This window comes from Myotis brandtii, unplaced genomic scaffold (assembly GCF_000412655.1).
Source record: "Myotis brandtii unplaced genomic scaffold, ASM41265v1 scaffold92, whole genome shotgun sequence".
NCBI lineage: Eukaryota > Metazoa > Chordata > Mammalia > Chiroptera > Vespertilionidae > Myotis > Myotis brandtii.
Window position 1 is genome coordinate 442,059 of NW_005371791.1, and position 13,623 is coordinate 455,681.

The 13,623-nt window shown below is 35.4% G+C and overlaps 1 protein-coding gene across 1 annotated transcript in view; it reads right to left on the minus strand.

Moving 5' to 3' along the window:
* DACH1 (dachshund family transcription factor 1) overlaps window positions 1–13,623 on the minus strand; it is a 441,589-nt gene that overhangs the window by 65,550 nt on the left and 362,416 nt on the right. The gene's annotated exons all lie outside the window — the stretch shown is intronic.

Here is a 13,623-nt window from a genome sequence, read left to right on the forward strand (position 1 = left end):
GAAAAAGAGGAACAACTGTAATAATCTGAACAATAAAGATTTAATTAAAAAAAAGAATCCTTAAATTATCCTGCTTTCTTTTATTAAATTAGGAAATACAACTATCTATAAGACAAGCACTCCAAACACCTGGAATGGCAAATTAGGTGAGGCAAAGGGGGCTGACCAGGGAATAAAGTAAGCATTTTGAAAGCTTATTAACTGGGGTACTATTCTTTTTCTAAGTATTCCACATCCACAGGGGACTAGTAGTTAAGCCAGTGCTCAAGAGTTCTCATTATTTTTAAATTCCAAAGTAAGAATGGCTATTAACTTTAAAATATTTTTGCATTTTAATTCAGTTACAGGAAACTACAGTATTTTTCTTAAGAAAAATAGAACAGCATGTATTATGAACTAACAAATAATTTCATCTTTTGACCAGAAAAATATCTACTGATTAACATATTAATAATTATGTAATAAATATAATGGTATTATAATAATATATAATCAGTTAACATCAATTAGAATAATAGATAATATAAAGAAAAAACATATATGAAGAGAAGAAAATAGTCTTAAAATTCCAAAATCAATAAAGTATAAAAGAGTATTATTTCATTCTTCTCATCACTTCATTTCAGGATTTTGCTCATATTTTAAAGTCACTACTCAATAACTGACTATCAGTAAGATTGATGACTCTGTAAGACAAGCTTTTTTCTCTGCAATCTTATCACACATAACAATTTAGCAGGATATCCTAAGGAACAATGTTGTTTAAAAAAAGGGGGGGCCTCTGCTTTAAAATGTTTTCTTTCCTGTTAATAAAATCTAATTCAGTTCTTATTTTCATAACTAATCCTTTAGGGTTGGAGTTATATATTTTCTTTCAAATATGTATGTGTGTATATGTATGTATATTTTTGTCTCTGATGTCTTCTATTACATCATAAAACTAACTAAAAAAAAAGACTCACTTTTAGAAAATCATATATTCCAAGCAGGTTCACATTTATTCCTCTTGATGTGGAATAGATAGCAACATTATTAAGAGGGAAAATCTTCATATTTAAAGTTTACAAGTGTTCTGGAAAATTTCATGAAAAAGCTATATTTCTATACTAGCAGAGTGAAAAAAAATGTTGACAAAGTTTTGAGTATGGTAGTTTCTATACAAAAGAGAATAATTATTTATAAAAATATATTTTTTCGTTTTGTTAAATATACATCATGATTGTATTGATGTTATATATACATCACAATTGTATAGAAAGATAAATGTATTTGTGTTTTTGTAAACTAATCAGCCACATTATTGAACTGGAATAGAGGCATAAATAATCTAAAAAGTTAAGGACTGATGCTTTAAAAAATATTTGAAACTTATATCCAGATAAAACACAACCATTTAAATTGAGTTCAATCATAACCTCAATTGTGATTCATTCCTGCTTTAGGAACTCTGGTTTTAATTTGGAAATAGAAAGTAATAATAAGGTTTACAAATGTAATCCCACAATCCTATATAATAAAAGGCTAATATGCAAATTGTCCCCCTGGGAGTTCCACTGACCAGGAGTTCAACCACTCACTATGATGTGCACTGCAGCTGGGGGAAGGAAGGCCCTGATCAGCTCAGATCGCCAGCCAGGCCTAGGGACCCTACCCGTGCATGAATTTCATGCACTGGGCCTCTAATGTAATCATAAATCAGATAATGGACACATAATTTTCTTCCTTTCTATTTTCATCTTCTCACAAAATAAAGAATTCCAAAATGTACATTAAAATTTATTTGCATGGCTTTCATGTATCTATTTCAATTTTTATAAAATATGCAGGGGTCTCATGGAATAAAGCTTGTTTTCTATATTTAATTTTAAGCCCATTTTTCAAATTCTGCACTCAAAATTACTCCAGAAATTTTTATAAATTTATCACCATAATGTGTTACAGCTATCACATTAAATGTGATGACTGGCAAAATTAAAAGCAAAGCAGGATGGATTCAGAATGTGTGAGTTCAAGCTCTGGCTTACCAAGTTTTACCAAATACTAGAGCACAGAATCCTTCTCTTATGTTCTGTGAAATGCATTTGGTTTATTTATTAAAGGGGTCATTACAGACTCAAAGAATTATAACTCACATCTATTTAGATTATTTATATAAAACTGCTTTGTAAAATACAAAATACTAATAAATGTAAAGTATTAATAATTTACAAACCAACTAAATTGGTTACAAGTTTCCTTTTGTAAACTTGGCTTCAATGTGCCATGGAGCAATCCTGGTCTTGTACCATAAGCCCCTGGTTTCTATGTTTCTATATTATTTATCCCTGAAGCTTGTGATAATAAAGTATCATGTTAATAATAAAATAATTGCTATATATTATTACAGTTGACTTATGCAAACTAACCTGGAGTTAGTTCCGTGAACAGTTAAAATTAATTATGATATAATAACTTGAGAAAGGGCAAAAAGTATGAATTACTTTATCAATTTCTCTTCAGGTAACAGGACCTAAAGGAAAAGGGTAAGTTGATTACACAAAAACCAATGGGTACAGATTTTGGAAAGAACAGACTGTGAGGAACATAAAAACAAACTTAAGAGGTTCCATGGATTTACTTGAATGAAGTAATTTTAGAACCCTGAATTTTGAGTTTGGGTGAATAAAGGAAAAAATTACTGTGGGAAGGAGATCATTGTTAAGTGCATGTTTGGCAAGATGCTGGAGGTGTGCTAAAAAAATATACCAGACTCACAGTTCTGTCTAATTTAAATGCATAAAGTCTTTATTACACACATATGCAATTTTCACCTTTATCTGTGTTTCTTAACTTTGGGATAGTTCATCTCTGAGATGATGATGAAAGTAAGGGACCAGGCCACATAAGAATAAGCAGTCTCAGTCCCTGAACATAGGGTAGCACATATTAATTTCTGTTGAAAGAATATGTGAATGAGATGAAAGGAGGCAAAAGCTGGAAGAGTGCAACATGCAGAAATGAGAAGAATATAGTAGTCTCTGCTTACCTTGAGGTTGCACCGCATTCATGATAGAAAAACTAAAAATGCTTTCTATTGGAAAACCACACTATTGATTACAAGGCATTTTCACAGACATTATCTTGGGTTAGAAGGAAGCTCTAAGAAGAAGATTTTTTTAAATGTATGCAATTATAATTGCAATGTTATGTGCCAAAAGATTGATTCAAATGGCACCAAGTGGTTATTTAGAAAAAGAAGAGATTATATATAGACCATGAAAGTGGATAGGAGAGTAAACAAGAAAGCTAAAATCCTCACAGCAAGGTACACTTGGAATGGACATTGGATATTGGAAAATTTAAACAGGGGGAAGCCAAGGGGTTCTATGAGGACAGTACCCATGTATAATAGCTTAAGAAAAACAGGCATCCAAAGTGCCCTAAAAAAAACTTCATATTTTTAAAGAGAAAGCCTATTTTCAACCATTGGTCTCAAACTATAGTCTTTAAATTCTGGCCGTTTTGTATTTATATTTCAAACATCTATGTATGAGGAAAACTCTAAATCAAGGTATATATTTAACTAGTGGCCCAGTGCACAAATTCATGTACATTGAAAGGAAATTAATTAGAAGAAATATTTAATATCGCTATTCACCCTTTCTCTATAATAGAAGTGTCAAGCAAATTCACGATCGACAAAGATAGATCGAAACACACGTGTGCAATTGGCGCCAGCGAGAGCTTTATATGTATTGTGCATGCGCGAGTCAACTTAGCCATATATATATATACACACACACACTAGAGGCCCAGTGCACGAAATTCATGCACAGGTGGGGAACCTAGGCCTGGTTGGTGATCAGGGCCAATTGGGGCCTTCTGGCTGCTGGCCAGGGCCTTCCTTTTAGATCACGCAGGGAGAACAGAGGGTAAAATATTTAACTGCAACAGTATTTGACTATATTCTGTGCAATGAGAAAACCTGAAGTCATTTTCAAAGTTTACCATTTCTTACTTCTTTTCAGTCGGGTCAAGTTTCCTAAATCTCTGTTTTCCGGCTAATGAAAAGAAAATAGGATTCCACCAAGTCTCCTATCTACCTACTCCAGGACTTCTGTGAGAATCAAATGAGATGAGGCATGGGAAAACGCTTCACAGACATTTGGTTAAAGTGTGAAATGTTTCCACCTGTGTTCCTGGGCTGAAGAAACTGCAAGGAGGCTAGTCACTAGGGGGAGGAAGCTGGACATTGCTACATGACATCATTACCAGGATGCACACTTAGCATATTAGCCTTTTATATATAGAGATATTTTCAAGCTTGGCCTTGACAGCAAACTCTTCACTGCCCTTGGCAATTAAGATAGAAGTAAAGGTACACAGATATCTGTGAATATTTTTCCCCTCCCACTACTTGGAATTGGTTGGCACAAATGGAATGGCACTATTCATTAAACACACATAGTCACACACACACACACACAATTATTTATCTTTAAAACATTTTGGGTGGCTTATTTCTCAAGTCATAAGTATAAGTGTTCCTGAAAGAGCTGGTGTAGATTAGGCTGAAAAGATCCACTTAACTGATCTTTCTGTCTTTCCATGGCCCTGTAGGTTTAACCTCACTGCTGATATTGCAAGTGAATGTGGGAAAGCATTTACTGAAAGCTGCATAACAGGCAAGGTTATATTTACTAGGCTGATGTTTTGCATATCTGCACAGTAGGGCCATTAAGAGTTCTAAGAGCACAACGGAAACAATCATAACATTTGTTTTTAGATGACTGACTCAGGACATGTACACCAGGCTTTATATAGAAACTGTTTTTGTTTTATTAAGGGACTGCTTGCCTGTTAGTGATAACATCATTAAAAATAAATGAAAGGGGGCTGGTAAAATGCTTCCCAAAAGCAGAAACCTAATTAAAGGTGATATGCCTGCTATGAGGGTTTTTTTTCAGGACTCAAAAATAGAACAAGGTTAGTTCTTTCTTATTTTGTAAAGCCCAAAGAAGACCTCACAGTAAAACATCACTTCTGATCTAATTTTCTATTTCTGTGTACTCTAATAATCCACTTTACAGTCTGTGCTTGCCCATGGAAAGTGAACTAGTTTTGTTCTTACAGATAGTTTCATCATGTCATAGTGCATGAAAAGAAAATCTGATGGTTCAGCGCAAACAAAAAATGCACTCTCCTTTGAAAGCAAATTGTACAGGTTGTAATATATGCAGTAATAGTCATTGGAATAATGCATACACAAACATTTCATGGTCCTAAAAGACCACTTTTGAGAACCTCAGTGAATGATTTGAAAAAATTTCCAAATCATAGTTTATAATTTGAGAGAGAGAGAGAGAGAGAGAGGAAAAGTAGACTCCTTCATTTTAAGGGGTGGAGTTACTCTAATTTCATGGATGGTGGAAAAGCAGGAAACTGCATTCCCTTGATAACTCTGCCCTTATTGTGCTGTGACCTTGGCCAATTTACTTAAATTTACATCTGCCAAAAAGGAGTTTCTGAAATGTGTTTTGAGAATTTTCTGGGGGAAGGGGAAAGGAGTTGTCACATAAACCCAAGGCCTCTTCGAAATTCATATTACTGTAGAAGCAGAGAGAAAATGAGGAGAAACACTGGGCACCCTCACAGGGTGCCATGGTTTGCTATCTTGGTTTCCTGTCACCTCTGCAGAGTTCTAATTCATTTATGAGTCTCCAAACTGAAAATGAGTCTTATTGCTAAGTGAATAAAAGAGCACAATTCCCAAGTTATCCTCAGGAAATATAAAATAGCTTTGGCATTGTGGAATATTTAAACTCTGATTCTCATATGGGTTTTAGGCTAAAATTATCATGGAATTATTAAAAAGTGTATGTTATCTTTGGAAATCATTTGGTATAAATTGATTTTTCAGATGAAACACCCCAAAAGTGATTGACCCAATGTTTTTCAAATGTCTGTAAATTCTCATTTCTTTTTTAAAAAAGTAACAGCTATAGTATCAGTTTAGAGAAAATACAAAGGAAGAATGACATTTTGAATTATTCCAAGGATATGTGGACCCACAAACACACGTGCATGTGTGACAATTGGAGAAATGTCAAGCCTGGCAGGATGTTAATAACTACTAGGTGGTTGTAGAAGTGGTAATGGTAAGGGGATTGTGAGTTAAGGAAAAGAGTCCTTATCTTTAAGTGAAACTCACTGAAAAAAAATTAAGATTAAATAAAATATGTTTGGAATTGGCTTCAAAATAATCTGGGGTAGAGTAGAAATAGGTGGAGAGACTGAGGAAGCAAGTCTGGACTTGAGATTATCATTGTTAAAGATGAATCATGGATAGGTCTATGGGGGGCCGCATTATCCCATTCTAACTTTCTATTTGTTCGAAACTTTCTGTAGTAAAATGGTTTTTTTAAAAATATATTTTATTGATTTTTTACAGAGAGGAAGGGAGAGGGATAGAGAGCCAGAAACATCGATGAGAGAGAAACATCAATCAGCTGCCTCCTGCACGCCCCCCACTGGGGATGTGCCCGCAACCAAGGTACATGCCCTGACTGGAATCCAACCCGGGACTCTTGAGTCTGCAGGCTGACACTCTATCCACTGAGCGAAACCGGTTCTGGCGTAAAATGTTTTTTTTTTAATATATTTCAGAGGAAGGGAGAAGGAGAGAGAGATAGAAACATCAATGATGAGAGAGAATCATTGATTGGCTGCCTCCTGCACACCCCCTACTGGGGATCGAGCCCGCAACCCAGGCATGTGCCCTTGGCCGGAATCGAACCTGGGACCCTTCAGTCCACAGGCTGACGCTCTATCCACTGAGCCAAGCCGGCTAGGGCTGTAGTAAAAATGTTTTAACAAAAATAATTTTACTCAGTAAAATTCTATTAACTCCTTTTTTAAAAAAGTCAGGGACATTGGTATGATAATGATCATCATTGTTATCATCAAAATATCCAGCACATACTGAGCCTTTTTGATGTATGCAAAGCAATGTTCTAAGCAGTTTACATGCATTAACTCATTTAATCTTTACAATAATCCCATTAGATTGTCACTAGGGGTCTACTAGTATTCATTTTACACATGAGTAGATAGAGGTAAAATAACTTAATTAACTTGCCAAGATAACTTGGCTAGTGAGGAAAGGAGCCAAATTCAAACCCAGCAGCCTTGTAGAGCCTATGATTCTTTAACACTCAAGGAGTAAAATATAAATTTCTATAAGCATTTGAAAAAATGTATTGAATATGTGTTTTCAGATGTATATAACCAACATACACTCCAAAAAAATAAAATAATTTTATAGTTATCTTAGAGTAGGAAAATACAGACTTTTCTATGTCACTCCTCTTTCTTTTTAACTTTAATTTTTATTACAGTATATAGTCAATATTATTTTATATTAGTTTTAGATGAACAGCATAGGGGTTAGACAATCATATCCTTTATAAAGCATTCTCCCTAATATTCCCAGTACCCACCTGACACCATATATAGTTATTACATTATTATTGACTAAATTCTTTATGCTGTACTTTATATCTCTGTGACCATTTTGTAACTACCTTGATCCTTTTACCTTTTACCTTTTTACCCAGCCCTCTAACCCACTTTCTCTCTGGAAACCATCTGTCTGTCCTCTATATATATGACTCTATATCTATGTTTCTGTCACTCTTCAATCTTAAACAAAGCTTAACTTACTCCTTAAAACCTAGCTAATCATCATCTTAAGAGTTAAGATTTCCCCAGATTATCTATTTCCACTACTATGGTTATTCATTTTTGAAGCAAAGCTTTCTATCTTAGAAATGGAATTCCAGATTATCTCCACATGGGACTAAAGAAATCCAGCCAAGAATATAATAGACATTTAATATCAACCCTAACTTTAAGTAGCCCACGCAGGTATCTCCCTGCAAATTTCCTCACTACATCTTTACCTGATACCATACATACTAACACGGTCTATACTTTCCTGGTGAAAAATATTTAATCTTGAAAGTATCACTTTTTAATTGACATATGCATTGCATGAGGTAAAAGAGAAAGGCTCACTTAAAGATTCATAAAGTAAAAAAATATTGTCCAAGTGAGTCACTTCAGAAGGAGCAGGTGTCATGCCTCACCCTGTATCAGCTACAATTAAATCCTGGCTATTGCCACAAACTGTCTTCTGCACTTTTCCTAATTGAACCTCTCCTGAATTTCCTCATTGTGTAACCCTAGCCATGAACTCACTTTCAAAAGGAAGAACTTTATTTGGTTTTCTAAATCACCCTTTCTCAGTTTCAGACCTAGCTCCTCCCATCTCCATTAGTTGCTCCCTCCTCACACCAGGAGCTTCCATAGTTCTTGGTAACCACTCTGCTCAGATAAGATTCCGTACATCAGGCTGCTGGGACAACTGCCCTGACTAGACATCAGCTTATAGGTCTAGAAAAATCATTGCATGTAAGCCTTATAATTTACTAAGCATAATGGCTCCTTCTAAGCTGCAGGTGCGCTTTAACAGGTCCCTACACTCCACCTCAACTTACCTCAATCTCTTGAGACCAGGAATGTGGCACGTGAATGTGAAAAGTCTCCTAAGGTGATATATAAGGTCATATACTGGATAAGCTCCTACCTATTCAACTTCACCAGTTTGAAACAATTTGTTTTCCCCTTCTGTCCATAATAACCAATTACTAACACATTGTACCAGGACTACTATTTCAAATGATCAAATTCATTGAAAATTATCAACAAATAGATTTCTTTACAGGTTTGTTGCTTAAGTATGTCTAACATAAAAAACTGTGAGGGAAGGAACTCTGTCCATCTTATTCACCTGTGTAACCTCAATGCCTGGCACATAATACATTGTTATGACTGATTGGGTGAATATCTGATATAATGCATTCCCTAAACTAGTTAATTTGTTAAGTTCTTAGTTCTTATTAATAAAGATAAAATTTTAACTGAGGTTAGTTTACATTTTGATTAGTTGAGTCTGAATGAGACAGTATCCTATATAATAAAAGCCTAATCTGCAAATTGTCCCCTTAGGCAGTAGTTCGACTGCTTGCTATGATGTGCTCTGACCACCAGGCGGCGGCACGAAAAACATGGCAGGCGTTGGCAATGTGTTACGACCTCTCGCCAGCTACCTGGGGGCAGGGGTGACGGGGACAGAGTTGCGGTGAGAATGTGGGGTGTCCACCGAACTTGCTCTCACTCTCTCTGCTACCCGCCCCCAAGACGCCAGGGCTGAAGCCCCTGCACTCAGGTGCCAGGCACCCACAAGGAGCCCACCCCGCACCCATGCGGCCTCTTCCGGATGAGCCAGGCTGCAGCCACCAGGACCACAGGGGCTGGTCGGGCTCGCCGTGGGTTCGCTCAGGAGCTGGTCTTCCAGGCCAGCCGGCAGAGAGCACGCTGCTTGCTTGGCTTCCATGTGGCACCACTGGGCGGCCCAGAGACCCGCGCTGCTTGCTTGACTTCCATGTGGCACCACTGGGCGGCCTAGAGGCCCATGCTGCATCCTGGCCCATGGTGTCTGGCCGTGCTCACCACACCTCCGCATGCGGACTCAGACACCATGACTCAGGTCGAGGGGTACGCACAGGTTCCAGGGGCCCAGGTGCTGCCCAGGGCCTAGAGGTCAACTGGGATCTGCCCTTCCATGCCAGGCACTTGAGCTTTGATTGTCAGCCAGGCCTAGGGATGGCACCGTGCACGAATTTTGTACACCAGACCTCCAGTATATAATAAATGCTTTTGGTTTGGGTTGCCTTTTCAGAAATGTGTATTCAGTATACAAAATTATTTATGATGTTGAAAATTCTATTTTTTAAATTCCAAATTTTAAAAATTAATTAAATACACATGCAGCTACCCAATGCAGAAAAGGGACTAGTGAGCATGTGTAGGAAATAGTCATATTTGATTCATCTCTCCAAAAGCAATTTTGGCTGCTTTGGGCTGCCAGAGATTTGACACCACAGAGAGTATCCATACAACATTTGATGAGCATCCTGTCAGAAATATTACAAAAACTAGAAATTGATAGGAGGTTAAATTAAGTGATCTTTATATCCCTTTTACCTATTGAGATTTTATGACTTCTTCCTTAAAAACTAACTGCTTTCTTACAATGTCATATAAAAATGCAAAGGAGAGCACTAATATTTAGGATTTAGGGAAATATAAAAAGTTAAGAGTGTATGTTTATGTCATTGTCAGCATTCTTCTCTTGGCGAGAAGGGGATTCTTGATCAGCACAGCTGTTATTTTGCAACCCTCAGAGCATAAAAATATAATGCAAAGTTCCTGGACCTTTCTTATATAGTAAAGTTAAAAAAATAATTTCCAATGTGTAAGGACTTGTTCTTTGTTGCAAATAAAAAAGATGATATTGGCAGATTTATAAAATTGTTGTTACTAGCTTTGTAATATGTTATATTTCCAAAAAATGTCAAAAATTGAATAAAAATGAGAAATCTTGCTTAAGTCTTTATTACCTATTTTAATATGAATTTTAAAAACTATTTGCTTTACATTTTAAATTACTTTAAAAATTCAAATTAAAAACACACACCATTAAGCAATGTTTTCATTAAAGTATTTCCTGTTATCTTCTACTTTATATTCTATTTGACTAATAGCATGGGTACCTCAGATAAATTTGGGGGATATTTTTTTAATCATGATGAATTTTTGCATTCAAGATAGAAGATAAAACATCTATCAAGAACTTTAGCTGAACCTAGCTGGGTTGGCTCAGTAGATAGAGCATTGGCCTGTGAACTGAAGGGTCCCAGGCTCAAGTTTAGTCAAGGGCACATACCTGGGTTGTGGCCAGTAGGGGATGTGCAGGAGGCAGCCAATCATTGGTTCTCTCTCATCATTGACGTTTCTATCTCTCTCTCCCTCTCCCTTCTTCTCTGAAAGCTGAAAAGAGAATATGTGTTAGGGGAACTGAGGAAAGGCAACATGGATAGACCCAGTGACTGTAAGTTGAGTGACCAGTGTAGACATTAAAGAAATAAGGGACCAGATTTGCGTGAACACTGTAGGCCTGGGCATGAAGCTGTGGCACACGATGTTTAGCGCCAGTTGGGCATGTCTGATCATCTTGCAGAAATGGCACTTCTTTCTAATCATGTATGTGTCATGAAAATGTAGAACTATTTTACCCTGGTATGTCCCCTGTGACTATTCATTTCCCTGGAATAGTCCATTCAAATCAAGCTAGTAATATTGCTACTTGATTTTTCTTGCATACTGCTTCATTGTTTGTCTCTTCTAATTACAGTGCAAGCTCCTTAAGAACAAAATTCCTCTCTATATTTATGGCTACTGTGTCTCCTATACTTTGAATGGTAACTTGCACTTACTAGGCTCTCAAGAAATATGTGAACAGTGAAAAAATAAATATTTAAAAAGTATTTAAAAATAAAACAAATTGTATTTTCAGGCTATTTCTGTGCATTTATTTTCAGAAATCTCAAATTTACAAACATATGTATTAGTTCTAGAATCTTCTTAAAAGCATATTAAGCAGTTAGATAAATTATATTACTATAGATAAAATCACCTTATAAGAAAAGTATACCATATGTATGTATGTGTATATACAAAGGACTGTTTACTAGTATATAAACACTCAGTTATACAAATACATAAGTATATATGAATCTAGTATATAGTAATATAGGCATGTAGAATTCTATCTTTAGTCAACCAATAACTATCCTATGTTTAAATAACTAAATTTCTTTCAAAAGTATCACCAAAAGCTTTAGGCAAATAAATAATGTTTGTTATTTGACATAATAAATTATCTTTCATTATTTATTTCTTCTCCTCATTTAGTAATATTTCACAAGAATGCAAGAACCAGGTAGAACCTGGAAATTTTCAATTGCTTTCCATTTTAGCTCATGTACTTTAAGATGAACAAATTAGTCCACCCAGCGTAGCTCAGTGTCTGAGCATCAGCCTATGAACCAGAAGGTCACGGTTCAATTCCCAGACAGGGCACATGCCTGGGTTGCAGGCTCCATCCCCAGTATGGGGTATGCAGGAGGCAGTCGATCAATTATTCTTTCTCATCATTGATGTTTCTCACTCTCTCTCCCTCTCCCTTTCTCTCTGAATTCAATAAAAATATATTTTAAAAAATGAGCAAATTATAAGTATCATGTGTATTGAAAGGTGAGCTCATCAATGACTTAATACTAAGTGAAAAATTGAAAACAATGAAAATATTTAATTTTATTGGAAACTGCATATTTGAACAAGTAAATCAAACATGTAGGTTTTACTCCTGCACTCTCTTGACAAACATAAAAAACTCACATTGCCCTTTAATGTTATTTTACATTAGATAATCTAAAGAAATAGCATAACAAAAATAAAAAAGCAAAAATAGTATACATTTTCAAACTCGCACATAGCTGTGAAGATTCTGATATGTCCTCCACCTACCTTGGCCCAGGACAGTTGTTACAAGGAAGAATTTATCTTGGGAGTCTCTTCCTTTTATTTGGGAATTATTACAAATATGCTTCCTTATTGTTTCTCTTATAATCTATTCTAAAATATGTCTTATAACTTTTACATCATACAAATTCTCCACACAGATTTTAATATAGTGCTTATTATAACAATAGCTTCAAAATGCCATGATATTCTTAAGGAAGTTATTTCCTTCACAAAATCATTTTCACAACTGTTAAATTAAATCATAACTTTAATCAGAGAGCTTTCAAGAAACTAAATCAACTTGAAATATGAATACATTTTATTTTGCCAATTAATTCAGTTGGCAAACCAGTCAAATTCATAGAAATTGGGCTTTCTAGAAATATTTGTGGATGGGATAGCAAATGTAATAAATACAGTATGATGTATACTGTAACAAAAGACAAGAACAAGAATATCAGAGCAAGTAAGTACATTTAGTTCATTCTTTGACTTCCTGGAGGAGGAAAGTTCAGGATGAAGGACAATCAGGATAGAAACCTTATGGCAAGGCGAAAACCTACTCAGGTTATATGGGGAGAAGAAATAACTTTTGAAAAAAAAAGATAATTTATTGTCTCAAAACTTATATAAAGGTTCTAAACTCTCCATCTACTTTAGATGTGGTCCTCTATCATGAATTTTTGTTAACAATTAAACATAAAAAAACCCTTATATATAAACGTTCACCGAAATGTTTTCATTCTATTACTCCTACAGTTCCCTGATAGAAAAAGAATTGAGGCTTGATTGAAAGAACGTTTTCCTGGTGAGCCCATGTCAGTCCTAGTGATTACTATCTTGTTTTCTAAGAAATTCTTTTAAAGAATTATTTTAGAATCTTCCTCAGGATCATTATAAAGGTGCTTCCTATACAGTCTGTGAAATGTGCCTCCATTAAAAAAAAATCAAACCTCATAAGCTTCTTTTACTCATCGATCACTTATCTGTGGGCCAGCAAATTCAGCTATAAATTTAGTCCAGATATCTTAGAACATAATTCACATGGCCTGAATTCATTTAGAACAGCCAAGACTTTTCTTCCCATCTATTCTTCTATATTGGGCTCTCATGATCATTATTTTCACTATTAATACTTTCTCAAGAAAAGAGAAA